This window comes from Euprymna scolopes, chromosome 45, assembly GCF_053919585.1.
Source record: "Euprymna scolopes isolate OS-2025 chromosome 45, ASM5391958v1, whole genome shotgun sequence".
In the NCBI taxonomy this organism is placed as follows: Eukaryota; Metazoa; Mollusca; class Cephalopoda; order Sepiida; family Sepiolidae; genus Euprymna; species Euprymna scolopes.
In genome coordinates this window covers 58220774-58234332 of record NC_136526.1, presented here as the reverse complement: position 1 = coordinate 58234332, position 13559 = coordinate 58220774, and the positions used below count along the sequence as shown (strand labels likewise).

The 13559-nt window shown below is 30.2% G+C and overlaps 1 protein-coding gene across 1 annotated transcript in view; it reads right to left on the bottom strand.

The window, feature by feature from the left end:
• LOC145269200 (uncharacterized) overlaps positions 1–5734 on the bottom strand; it is a 72655-nt gene extending 66921 nt beyond the window's left edge. The window contains exons 1-2 of the mRNA XM_080124819.1: positions 5641–5734; positions 665–788 (exon numbers count right to left, since the gene is read on the bottom strand). The gene's annotated coding sequence lies outside the window, so the exon portion shown is untranslated. The remainder of the gene's footprint in view (positions 1–664; positions 789–5640) is intronic.
• Between the last annotated feature and the right edge of the window lie 7825 nt (positions 5735–13559).

Here is a 13559-nt window from a genome sequence, read left to right as displayed (position 1 = left end):
GCTTGTGTGTTTTCATATAAAATGTCAGGAAGAGAATTGTTGAACTTTATGAAAAACAATAGAAATTTCATGATTATGGAATAAACAATGGCGATTTAATGATTTTATATTATAGAAGGAACACTTCAGATTTACAGATTTTATGACCTGTCGATGCGGAATTATAGTACAATGACTGACTTCCTGTAAAACTATCTCCATATGGCAACTTACTCTCTGAATTTTTTCTATGAAAAGAACAATGGAAGTTTCTTGAAATTCAGTACATATTTCCAAGTTCATATTTCCGAATTCAAGAATTTTGAAGTTAAGACCTAAACGTTGTAAAAATACTTAAAACGAAAACAGTATTTCTAAAAATGCATATAAATATAAAATATATCAATACAGAAAAATAACATTATTATTATTTTTTCAAAATTTCAGAAATATAACTATTTTTTTTTACTTTGTCTTATCAAAAATTTTATGGCTCCATCTTTTTTATTTTTAAAAATATTACGCTGTTCTTAAATTTCCTAGCCGGACATTCAAAAAGTTTGTGGTGTTCAAATTAATTGACCTTACAAAAATTTACAATTCAAAAAAATAAAATTCAAACAATTTAAATAATCATTACAGAAATAATAAAAGTTAAATATTTTTATCAAAAATAAATAATTACCTGTTATTGAAAAAATCTTTGAACCTTAAGCAACATGTTTTCTTTAAAAGCCACGAACCTAGGATTGAGGATTTTGCCAATAGGTATAGGCAGTTCAGATTTTCTGGAATAGGTCTGAAAAAAACTAAATCAAAAAAATGTTCGTTTAATACAAAAAAAGACATAAAACATTCTAATTTCTCATTGTTATAAATGTATTCAAAACATTGATATTTTTATTGTATTTTTAACACCAAAAAATAATCTTACGTTAGTGACAACTGATCAGAACATTCAGAAAAGTAATAGTGTTCAAATTAATTGCCTTACAAAAATCTACAAATGAAAATAAATAAATAACAATTAAAATAATCATTAGAAAATAAAAAACATTAAACATTTTACAAATAAAAATAATTAACTGATATTCAAAAACTATTTGGACATTAAGCAGTATGTTTTCATTAAAAGTTATAAAAATATGCTTGAACATTTGGGCTATATGTATATGCAATTCAAATTTAATAGTAAATAAGTCTGTAAAATAATAAATCAAATGATTTTAATATGTGATGAATTATGTTAAAAATTTATTCATAAAATGTCTAGAATAAAGATCTTATACAAATTAACAACTACAGTATTACTAAAAATATTCCATATAATTAAATTATTCTTAGACAAAAGAAGGATCCAGGGTGTTGTTGCTGACCATATATATAAACAACATGACATTAATGCAAGTGAACACCAAGTGTTGATCCTTGGATATTTATTTTTACATATTTTTTATAAAGAAAATCCTTGATGCAATTGAGTTTTATATGAATGTTTACATGTTGCTCCATATTCTATTCTCCACATGTGGGGAAAATAAATGCACACATATCCAACATAATGAGCGAATACTTAAAAGATAACAATTCTAGTTTTTAGTGGAATGAGCTGATAAATGGATGAGATTTTTTGCTACAAACATAAAGCTAGTTTCCTTTAAAAATTGTGAGAACTTTTTTCAAGGAGCTATTACCATTGTTAATAGTAGCACACCTTAATGTCCATAATTCAAACCGTGCAATCTCTTTAACATAGAATAGAATCAATTTAGCATGAAATGGAATCAATTAAACATGAAAATCAATTTAAAATGAAATAGCATCAATTCAACATTAAATTGAATTAATTTCACACAAAATAAAATCAATTTAACATGAAACAGAATCAATTTAACATGAAAAAAATCAATTTAACATGAAAAAAAATAATTTAACATGAAAAAAATCAATTTAACATGAAAAAAATTAATTTAACATGAAAAAAAAAATCGATTTAACATGAAATAAAATCAATTTATGGCATAAAATCAATTTGACATTTGCAAGAAGCTTTTGTGTTTCAAGTTCTCTTCATATTTCTTGTCTGAAAACATCGGCAAAACAGTAATCGATGAACTGTTTATGTTAGAAGTTTAGGACAATCTAAAGCAAGATGTTTTTTTGTTATCATCATTAATTTTGTAAGTGATATCTTCAAAGAATTAAATGTATGGAAGTGAAACAACAGGTTTACGCAAATGAAACAGTGATTACCAAGATATTCTTTGTCATTTCCTTGGATTTATTCAAAAGATGGTGATTTGCTGTTGACAAATTTGATGAGACTAATAAAATTGACGTTGGTAAACTTGATCTTTTGCATGGTGAGGAAACATGAACTTGCTTGATCAGAAATGACACTGGTCAAAAACTATAAATTACCAAAAACGCTGCTGAATTTCTTCAATAATTTTTTGTTGTTTTTCTGTTAGCTCTTTTCAACAACAGACTAATAATAAAAAACAAATATTTCCTATAAACACTGAAATTTCTGTTGACAAACTGCACTTAGCACAAATTGATAGGACAGATAAAATTGGTCTCAATAAACTTAGTTATTTCAATGGCAGGAAACTGGGGTTTAAGAAGTATAAACAATTTTTACTATCAGTTTTGTAATGTTCTGGTAAAAATAAAAGTGAAGATGGAGACATCATTTGAATTCGTTTGAATATTTAGAAGATGTAGTTAATTACGGATTAGATGATGAAATATTATTCAGGCTTGATACTATAGATAAAATTTGACAAGCAGTGTAGATTTAGGTAGAGTCATTCAACTACAGATTACAGGGAAGAGAAACGTGCATCTTCTAGTACACTACAAAGTTATTTTTAACTCTGTCAATGTAGGATAAGGTCATTCTAGCAGCTCCTTTTATACAGGTAAAGAATAGCATCAGCAGTGAGATATCTACTGGAGAGGTAGAATGACTTCACCATTTTTCAAGTAACCTTGGCAACAGTATGTATGTGTTTCCTCTCAGATCAGGAGTAAAGGTCAGAACCAGAAGCTCCTCAAAACATGGAGCCTCCTCAAGGAGAGAGCCTTTTTATTTCAATAGATGCCAGATGGGGATCAGAGCGTTGATGATGTAAAGAGAAAAGCTTTATTTTAGATTCATTAAAATTAACCAGCCACCCATTTCCCCATTGCACCACACATTCAAGACATGAACAGAGAGAATCAGACAGAACTTATCATTTACGGCCTTTGAAGTGTCATCAGTAAAAATGCCTACAAATTATCTTAGTATGTGATTTGGGAGATCATTGATGTAGATCAGAAAGAGAGTTGAGCCAAGAATGGACCCCTGAGTGACTCTAGCCTTAATACTGTAAGCTTCTGATTTCTGCTAATAAATCACTACTTTTACGAACCTGATAGAGAGAAATGATTTAATAATTCAAAAAAAGATTTCATGCTATTCCGTAACTGGAGATTTTGTGGAGTAGACCTTTATGACATACCCTATCAAAAGCCTTCGATATGTTAAGAGCAATTGCCCTTGAAAGGAAGCCTCTATCGAAGATTTGCTAATCGAATTAAATATATCTGTTAGCACAAATGCATAGAAAATTGTACAAGTTTTCTGGTGCACGCAAAATTGATCATGATAATTCATCGTGAGGTCACAGCATGGGGAGTGTAGAGGGAAAAAAGTTATCGACTAATATGTTGGAATTGTATCTAGAAGTTATCTGCCAATTGTACAGGAAGTACCAGTGAGTTATCTGTCCCTCAAGAGTATATAAGAAGAGATGGAAAAGGCCGTTTTTGTTTTGAGTTGATCTTAACAATGAATTGTAGAACGACATCTTCCATATTTACAGGACTTTAGTGTCTTTTGTAAAATATATGCGAAAGATTAGTGCTTCTTCAGAATTGGGACGGGATTTTGTAGTCAGTAAATGGAATTTTCAGATAAAAATAAAAACTGCTTTTTTGTCAATTCTAATAAGTTAAACAATTGCAATGGTAACTTTTAAATTATGCAGTCGAAATTACGTGAATATTATTTAAAAAAAAAACAGCTTTAATCGTGTTAGCAGGTGAAAAATTGCCGCCATCTTGTTTTTATAAAATGAAGCGGAACAAAACCATAAACAAGGGAAGTAACTGCAAATTTTTAATGTGACTAAATCAAAACAAATAACAAAATAAACTTAACATATATACAATGTTTCTGAATCTGGTTTTCATTGAAGATTTTTTCATAATTGTTTAATAAAAAATAATTGTTCATCTAAAAATTAAATAACATCAAAATAACATATATACAAGTTTTTTACAATTATTGAATCACCTCCCTTGAGACTCTCCTGTGTTTTACATAAGCATATACGATCGTGTTCTTCAAATTCAATTTTCTTTAATAAAATATATTCTACCTTATCGATTTCCGTAATTTTTGGATATAAATCATCTTTAAAATACGGAGAATCCGTAGATCCCATTGTTTTCATGTAGAAATTCAGTATTACGATTTCAAAAATCTCGTCCCAATAGTGTAGAAGCACCGAAAGATTTTTACAAAAAAAAAAAATAGATAAATTGCTAACATCTACGATGTTTTATCTTCATCAAAACTAAAATAAATTAATGCGTTTTTATTACTTAAAATAGAAATTTAGAAAACTTTTTTGTTTGTTTAAGTAAAATAATATATTTCTACTAAGAAAAAAATGTTCATTATATTCTGTGATTGCTATAAATGCAAAAAAAATTATTAAAATTGAATTTCTGTTTTTTTTATTTATTTAGTTATTTTGTATATTTTTTAAGTGAAGGGTTAGGGTTGGACAGTTCCTAATTATTTTTATTTATTTTTGTCAGTATCAGTGCTATTCTCCAATTTTTTTCCCCCACATTTTCATTTAAAAAATATATTTTATATAAACATTGAAAATTTCCTTAACATGTTAAATATCTTGTGATATTTTTAGTAGCGGAGTTTTAAGGTTTCATTTTAACTGAATCATATTGAAAACCGTTTTTCTTTTTTCCATTCATGTATTTTGGGCTGTTATGGATTATGTTAGATTGGTTGGTTGGTTGTTTTTGTTTTACGGCATATCAACCCTTTTCAGATTATTTAATGCCGAATCCAAAGATTTTGAAGAAAATGTTTTAATAGAATATATTTGTTGTTTTCACGTCGGTTTCTATTTAACCCATAGTTGGGACCCTAACAGGTATTACCACTCCGGGTTAGAGTGGACCTGGGAGCAATGGCAATTAAAGGGTGGCTCCACACTCCCCAAAGCTACAAGCTGGGGCCTCACCACTGGATATAGTTTAAGGTCATATCCAGGACCGGATTATGTTAGAGTACGTAATAATATGTTAGGTAATTGCGATGTTTTCAATAGAAAAATAATTTTCAAGGCACTTGAAAAGAAAAGAAATAAACATTAAAAACAAAAATAAACAATAAAAACCCGATTAGAGTTGTTTCTATAGTACCATTCTTCGTTTATATGCAATCATGGAATGTTGACTCATTTCTCTATTAAAACAAAGGCAATCATAATGGTTTCGACGCGCCCCTGTAGTAAAACAAAGGGAATCATAATGTAATAAAAAAGAGTTTCAAAAGTAATTAATTTAATAAATACTTACTTTTTGTTTGGCAATCTGTTTTTAACAAAGAAATGATTATAAGATGAGTTAATTTAAACGAGACGAGTTTGACGGGTGGAAGTCAACATTTTAAGATGGCGACTGGAAAAACAAGTTCGCAGATAATTCAAATATTTTTCAATTTTATTGTGATTTTATTTTATTTATTTATTTATTTATTTGCGTTTTTATTTTTTCATTGTAAAAAATTATTAGCGATCACGCATATTAACTTGAGCCATTAGAAAATAGACGATCAAAGCGTAGCCATCATCATAGATGGCCTGTCAGCTGAAAAAATGACGTCATCGCCATAGGTCCTAGCAAGCAAGATATGTGGAACACAGACTGTCGATAATGAGCAGACATTTTTTTTACAGAAAGCGTTAGAAAAGTTACAATTTGAATTTAAAAAGATAAACATGATACTTTGTACTGAAACTCATCCAATATTAATAATAAAATATTAATAATACAAAACGAATTGAAAGAGAGAAAAGTTGTTATAAAGTTTAAAAAGAAAAGGAATACGATTCGATTCGTATGAAACCGAAGTTTATTCAATAGAAATAAAAAAAAAAATGAACAATAAATATTTTTTAAATCAAAACTGAAAAACAAACGATAAATTAGTTTAACTGAAATACGAACAATAAATTAGTTTAACTGAAAAACAAACAATAAATTGGTTTACCTGGATAACGGACAATAAATTAGTTTAATTGAATAACGAACAATAAAGTAGTTTACCTGAATAACGAACAATAAAGTAGTTTAACTGAATAACGAACAATTAGTTTAACTGAATAAGAAACAATAAGTTAAAAATTAAATTCAAATAAATGTTAGTATAAACAAAGTTACTAAGGCAGAAATATTTCAAACATTGAATATTAAAACTTTTCAAAAATCTGCTGTAGAATTTAATTAAAAGTTTGAATTTTTCTTTTTCTGATATTTATTTATTTATTTTTCTTTTTTTACTAATATTGTCATTCTCTTTGCGACAAAAATTGTTTATAAGGGAATTCGATGAACTCCATATCAGCATTTTTTTCAATTTGCTGAATAGTGTGACCCTCGTCACAAGAGTCAACATGAAATAATCGATTTTGATCAGCCAAAATATTTAAAGTTATTACATGGCTAATTTTCTCTGATGAATCGAATGTAAAAAAGAATCGCATTTTGTAAGTTTGTTTATAACTATATAGTTATATAAGACAAAATTATTAGTTATATCATTTGGGTATAGCAGAGAACCTCTGTTAATACCCTGAAAGTAGCTGTTTAATTCAGCTATTTTTTCAACAGCCTCTCTCCCGGATATTAAACTTTTTGCAGCTATTTCATTTCAGTTTTTTGAGAACTACATGACAGCAATAACCTGCTAAGTATAATATAACAGGAAGTACTTCCTTGCATTAATTAGCATCATCTTCTGTTACATCTATGTTAAATTTATAAACATGAAACTCTTGCTCCCTTCTCATTTCATCCCAGTTAGTTTCTTTCAAATTTTTCAATTCTGTAGTTCGATTATGAATTGGTAAGCTCAATTTTAAAACTGACAACAGTCTGAGTTTTTTTCACATTCATACACACGTATCGATATATTATACTGATCTCCACTAAGTTGTCGATACTGGCCAAACCTTGCCTCAAGGTTATCTGTCTGAAACTTTCCTGGTGTTATAATTACGACAAGCGTATGGTAGCAAGAAAAACGTGAACACGGAGATTGTGTATATACATATATATACATATATTTATTCTCGACAAACGAGATGTTAGAAGAAAAAAAAAAAAGAAAGGATCGTTAGTATTTGCTCGAAGTTGACTGGAACGACAATAAGGTATCGGCCGTGGCGACGGTGAAGACGACGATTAAGACGGCGTCGGAGAAGAGGAAGGTGCTGATGTTGACTGGTGCGTCGGTGAAGTAGCAGTTGTGGCGACGGTGAAGATGACGGCATCGGTGACGAAGACAGCGGAGGCAGAAACGAACGCGAAGCGTGATGTGTTTGACTGTCGTTGGGTCGGTCTGTCTAAACTGCCGATTTGAACATGCTGCCCCTTTTTTATATCGAGGCGCGATGAAAAAGTGGCTCGAGAAAGCCTGTGTTTAATTTAGGCGGGAGGCATTGTCATTGGCCGAAAAATATAAATGTTATTTTGCCAATGCCTGCGGAATTGCGCGTAAATCGCCTGAGATTTGTATTTCTGTTTTATAACACTGGTAATATATACACCATGTTCAGTACATTTATACAATATTGAGTCAATTCTAAAATTGCGTAAGTAGTATGATGCAAAGCAGTATATGTTTCCTTTGTTAGCTTACCAGTTCTTCCAGGAATGCTATTCCAAGTTTCTAACCAGTCAAAGAACACATTTAGGAAACTATAATTATCACTATTTAATGTAAGTGGATTAGCATATTTATTACGAAGTCGACAACCTTTATATGATATTTTCACATTCGGTATTGTCCACCAAATATAACATATTTGGATGTATTCTGCGATTTCTGCATAATTTGGCAAGCATTCCTGTTTTCCTAAGGTTAGCAAACCTTGAATAGCATATTCGTTGAAAATTTGCAAAACCAAATTAACATTATGCCTTCCAAAAGTAGTCGGAGAAAGAGCTTTTCAAGTCAACTTATAGCAATATTTCACAAGTGATTGAGATTCTAGGGCATAAAGTTTATGTAAACTAGAAAATGGAGCACTTTGGATGTTATCTAATTCATGATTTCCATCATAACAAAACATCATGCATTTACGTTCATCTTTTTGGCAATTGTTTCTAATGCATTTTAATATATGCACTGAGTCGAATAAGAAGAAAAGACGGGTTGACGGTTTAACTGGATGGGGATATACAAGTGAAAGCTTTGATGGGCTACAAAAGAAAGACATAGCTTTTTTATTTATTGCATTATTATCTGTTATAACAGATAATACCTTAAACCCCATATCTTCTAAGCCAATTATTACACGTTTAATCATGTCAAATAAGTTCTCAGCTAGAAGATATTTAGTTGGCATAACATGCACAACATCTTTATATTATGAGAATACACTGCTAAGCATGAAAACAAATGCACTTGTGACAGGTTCATTGCTGTTGTTAGCTAAGCCAACAATATTACCACCTTTATAATCAAGATAAGGTTTGAGATGTATTTCATCAACAAGATACTGTGATGTCATTTTGCATTAGTAACTTGAACTTACTTTTAATATACATGAGAAAATTGTCATTGTATTGTTCAATGACAGGATTCATAGAAGTTGATAAGGTTAATCTTCGAATGATTGAATAGCATGGTAAAAATACATTTTAAGTGTCTCTTAACAGTCTGTACTCTCTAGGGGAACAGTTATATAATAAGAAAGAAAATACCATCATTTCACTCGAATAATTAACCTTATTCATTGTCATTATGTTAATTTATTCATATACGAACTTAATGGTATTAAAATATTTAAATGATTCATCTTGCACTAATAGCAAAAATGATAAGATTAATTTTAATAAAGAACTTATATTAGAAGTTTTCATTTCCTGTTCTTCGATGTCCATTTTTCTCATGTTTTTCATCAAAATCTGCAGAGTATTTTCCTCTGTTACATGTTTAGGAATTCTATACTCCCCTATAGTACTCATTTCCACAAATACTCTAACGGCCAAGTCCAGTTCAATCACCATAGACATTTTTATTTTTGGGCATGGGCATCTCTTTATATGGCATATAATGATGGTATTGTCTTGCCTAATAGAAGTCCAATAATTTTTATCTATAAACGTTAATTCTTTTCTAAATCATCAATATTATGGAAAGTTTTACGTTTCCGTAACTCTAACTAGTCAGCAACATTTTCACATAATGCACGCTTAAGAGCAGAATTTTCTAAACGCATTTTCTTTGCGTTAGGAAACTCTCTAAAAGTGGTTGATGACGATAAATAGGAGGGACAGTTTGGTAATATTCGAGGAATAGCACCATCCTTAAGATAGGGATTTTTTAATTTAACGCTAATTATCTTTTCAGTCTTTGATGCCTCTCGCTGTATGTCTTCAGGTCGAAAATGAAGTTCACATACATAAAGAAATAATTTAAAAGAAAATCGTACCATGTTTGACTTAATACAAAAAAAAGGAAATGATATAATAAAAAAATAAGTTAAATGTGCATAATTAGTCAACCCTTGAAAAATTCTTTTAAATTACCACTTTTATAGGTTTTCAGGGGTGCTGAAAACGAAAATAACGTTTAAAATTACGGCAAACTAGTAGTTTCCAAGATATAAAGAGATGTTAGTTAAAAAAAAGGGGGGATAATTTAACCTAAAACGACCACCCACTTTATGGCCAATTTTTTTTTTTTTTTTTTTTTTTTTTTTTTTTTTTACATGGGCAACGAGCAATTTAAAAAAAATTACATTTTCGCCTCAAACAAGGCGAAGTGCCTCTTTGATGTACGGATGAACACAACTAAACGTAAAATGAGTACCTACAGTTGACCCCCTCTCCCCGACAAATATTCTGTTTACACTTTTTGACAGGGGGTGCTCATTTTACGTTAAACTGTGTTCATTGTACGTTGACTCTCAGCCCCCAACATAAAGGCGGCCATACTCATTTTTCTTCGCTTTTATTTGTTTAAAAGAAAGCGCTCTAAAAAAAAAAAAAAAAAAAAAAAACGATAGTGGGTGCTTATTTTACGTCAAATTTTTATAGAAAAGTGATCCCCAATTTTTTAAAACTGACATTTCTTCATATCTTGGAAACTAAGCGTTTGCCGTAATTTTAAACGTTATTTTCGTTTACAACGCCACTAGCAGTATCAGATTTTTTGGGAAATTTTGACAACCCTAACACAAAACTGCGAATAACATATACAAAACTCGTAATTTCTCCGTTTAAAGTGGGTTGGTTACTTTCTTTATGGAATATACTTCCAAAATAAATTATTAAAATTGTTTAAAAAATAATAGAAATATTTTTTTTTATTGCCAGCATTTTGTAAACACTTTTTTTACATAAAATAATATTTCTATTATTTTTTAAACAATTTTGATAGTTTATTTTGGAAGTATATTCTTCAAAATTCTGACACCTACAGGGCCACGAAATTTACCACAAATAATTATTAATAAGCTTTTGGGATAACAAAAACGTTCATAAACTTTTTAAAAAAAGTTAAATCTATTTCACTCTGATATAAATATTGCCCATTAAATAGTTAAACTAAAAAGATAAATGATTTTTCTTATTTAGAATTATTTAAACAAGGAATTCCGTTTTTACGATATCGCTTTTATTAAGTTGTTAGGTGAAAGTACATAATATTTTCACCATATTCCTCATTTTAAATAAGTTTCTAAATAATATTTTATTATTTCAGCACATAACTTAAATTACATGTAAAATTCATTTTGGTGCTTCTACACTTTATTACCGAAATTGAAGACGCCATTTTTTTTTCATGCGCTTGCTATCCAAATTCAGGGGAGACATCATTTATAGCCGAACGATTGCTTCCGGAAAGGGAAAAAATAAATTTACCAAAATTAACATTTATTACTTCTAAATGGCGTCTTATTATTTTTTTTCACGCACTTGCTTCCCAATTCAGGGGATATATCATATCAAACTATGGCCGAAGCATGAAATAAATAACAAAAAAATTAAACTTCCGGAAAGAACTATGAAAAAAAAGTAAATAAAGAAAGTGAGAGAGAACATATATCCGTAATTGTTTACTTGGAAATGTTTCGATTTAATTAATGAGAACGGGAAAGTTTTTCATGAAACATATTTTTTATTAAAAACAGAAAATGAAATGACATGTTCATAATGGTTTAAAAATTTATCAAAATATAATTGGAAAAACATTTATTGAAAAGTTTACGTAAAAAATATTTTTTTGTTTGTGTGTGCGCGTGAGAGAGAGAGAGAGAGAGAGAAAGAGAGAGAGAGAGAGAGAGAGAGAGAGAGAGAGAGAGAGAGAGTTTTGTTTTTTTCTTCGAACAAATAAATAATTTTATACATTCTTTTTAATTAAAGCAACTTTGAAAGGTCAACAACAAATGAATTATATAATTGTTTTTTGGCAGGATTGCAGTTTACAGGGAAATCAAGGGACGCAACTCTTGCCAAACTAAAAAGGACGCAAACAGAATCACCGGGGGGCACCTGTTTCAATTTTTCTTTTTCTTGTTAATTTAAATGAACTGTTTGAATAAGTTATTTTTTTAACAAAGGAAGAACATAGAACTTTATAAAACAGTTATAAATTATTTTAAGAAAGAATTATTTTAATAACATAGAATTATTTGAAGAACATAGAATTTTATTAAACAGTTAATTTTTAAAACGAAAAACAGTTATGAATTATTTTAAGAAAGAATTATTTGAAGAACATAGAATTATTTTAAGAACATAGAACTTTATTAAACAGTTAATTTTTAAAACGAATACTGTTCGCGGATGCATCTGATGATTCGTGGAAAACATTCACCCTTCTCTCTTTTTCGCCATAAAAATTCCATCAGATGCAAGCCGAACATATTTTGTCGATTCCCGAACTTTCGTATATGTTTTTTGGCGTGTGACCATAGTCCTTCAATAGTCTGTGTGTGCACTGAAGGGTCCAACGGATCAACGAAGTTGTCTTCGTGGACGACAGTGTCGTGCTCATAAATTCCTTGAGCGAGTCGATCAAGTCCTTGGTAAGCCGCCCAACCGTCAGAAATAATTCTTGTTCCTGGCAGGCACCATGAATTTATGATTGGAAACAGGGTATCTCGATCCCTATTTTCCACTATTGCGAAATTGCACAAATTCGAGCCTCTTTCCACTGCGCCAAAAAGCCAAACGCCCTTCCTCACACGTCCCCTATTATACTTTCGTCGGAAAAAATATGACTCATCCACCTCCACTTCTTTAGGTGTCGAATGTTCGTCTCTCCCACCTAACATGATGGGATGGTCCAGCATGTCCTGTTCACAGACTTCTCTTATGAATGACATCCAATCTACGATTGTATGGTTACTCACACTTGCTTCCTGTTTAATTTTAATCTGCGGCATCTCCATGCTCCAACTGAGCAAAATAACTAAAATCTGCTTTATTGTCAGATGACTTCTCTGTAAGAAGGAACCCATCCTTGGCAAACCACCCTTCTTACAGACAGGACACTTCCACGCAAAACCATCCCCTTTGGCTCCGTTTTTATAGAGAATTCGATCTCTCTCACACGAGCTAGACACTCCTATTCGGTATGAGTCCCAATGAGGCCGCTGTTTGTAAATGTACCTCGTTATTTGGTGGCAGCAAATTATACAAATGCTCATAGGTCCACTTCTGCTCTTCCACTTCAGTCGTAGACATAACGTGGTCAACGATAGTAGTTCTCATTTTGGTAAAAAAAATAAAAACGTAAAGAATAAAAGTATAATAAAAGATTGTAAAAACAAAAAATTAAAGAAGAAAATAATTTAGAAGTAAAACGAATAAAAAACAAAGGAATTAGAAAGAAATGAACTATTCAAAAGAAATCTTAAAACTTGTTATATTATTCCACGTGTAGTAGGTTCGGTTAAAATTCGTAATTTAAAAATTGAAACAGGTGCCCCCCGGTGATTCTGTTTGCGTCCTTTTTAGTTTGGCAGGAGTTGCGTCCCTTGATTTCCCTGTAAACTGCAATACTGCCTGTTTTTTTAAAAAAATTTTTAACGGGGTTGTTTTTTTTATTGTTTTTTTTTTTTTTTTCTTTTTTTTTTTACTGGGAATCGAAATATAATTGTAAAAACGTTGATTGAAAAGTTTGCGTAAAAAAATATAATTTTAGATTGGATTTTTATAAAATAGTTTTCTTTTTTTTTTTTTTTTTTCCGGAAGTAATA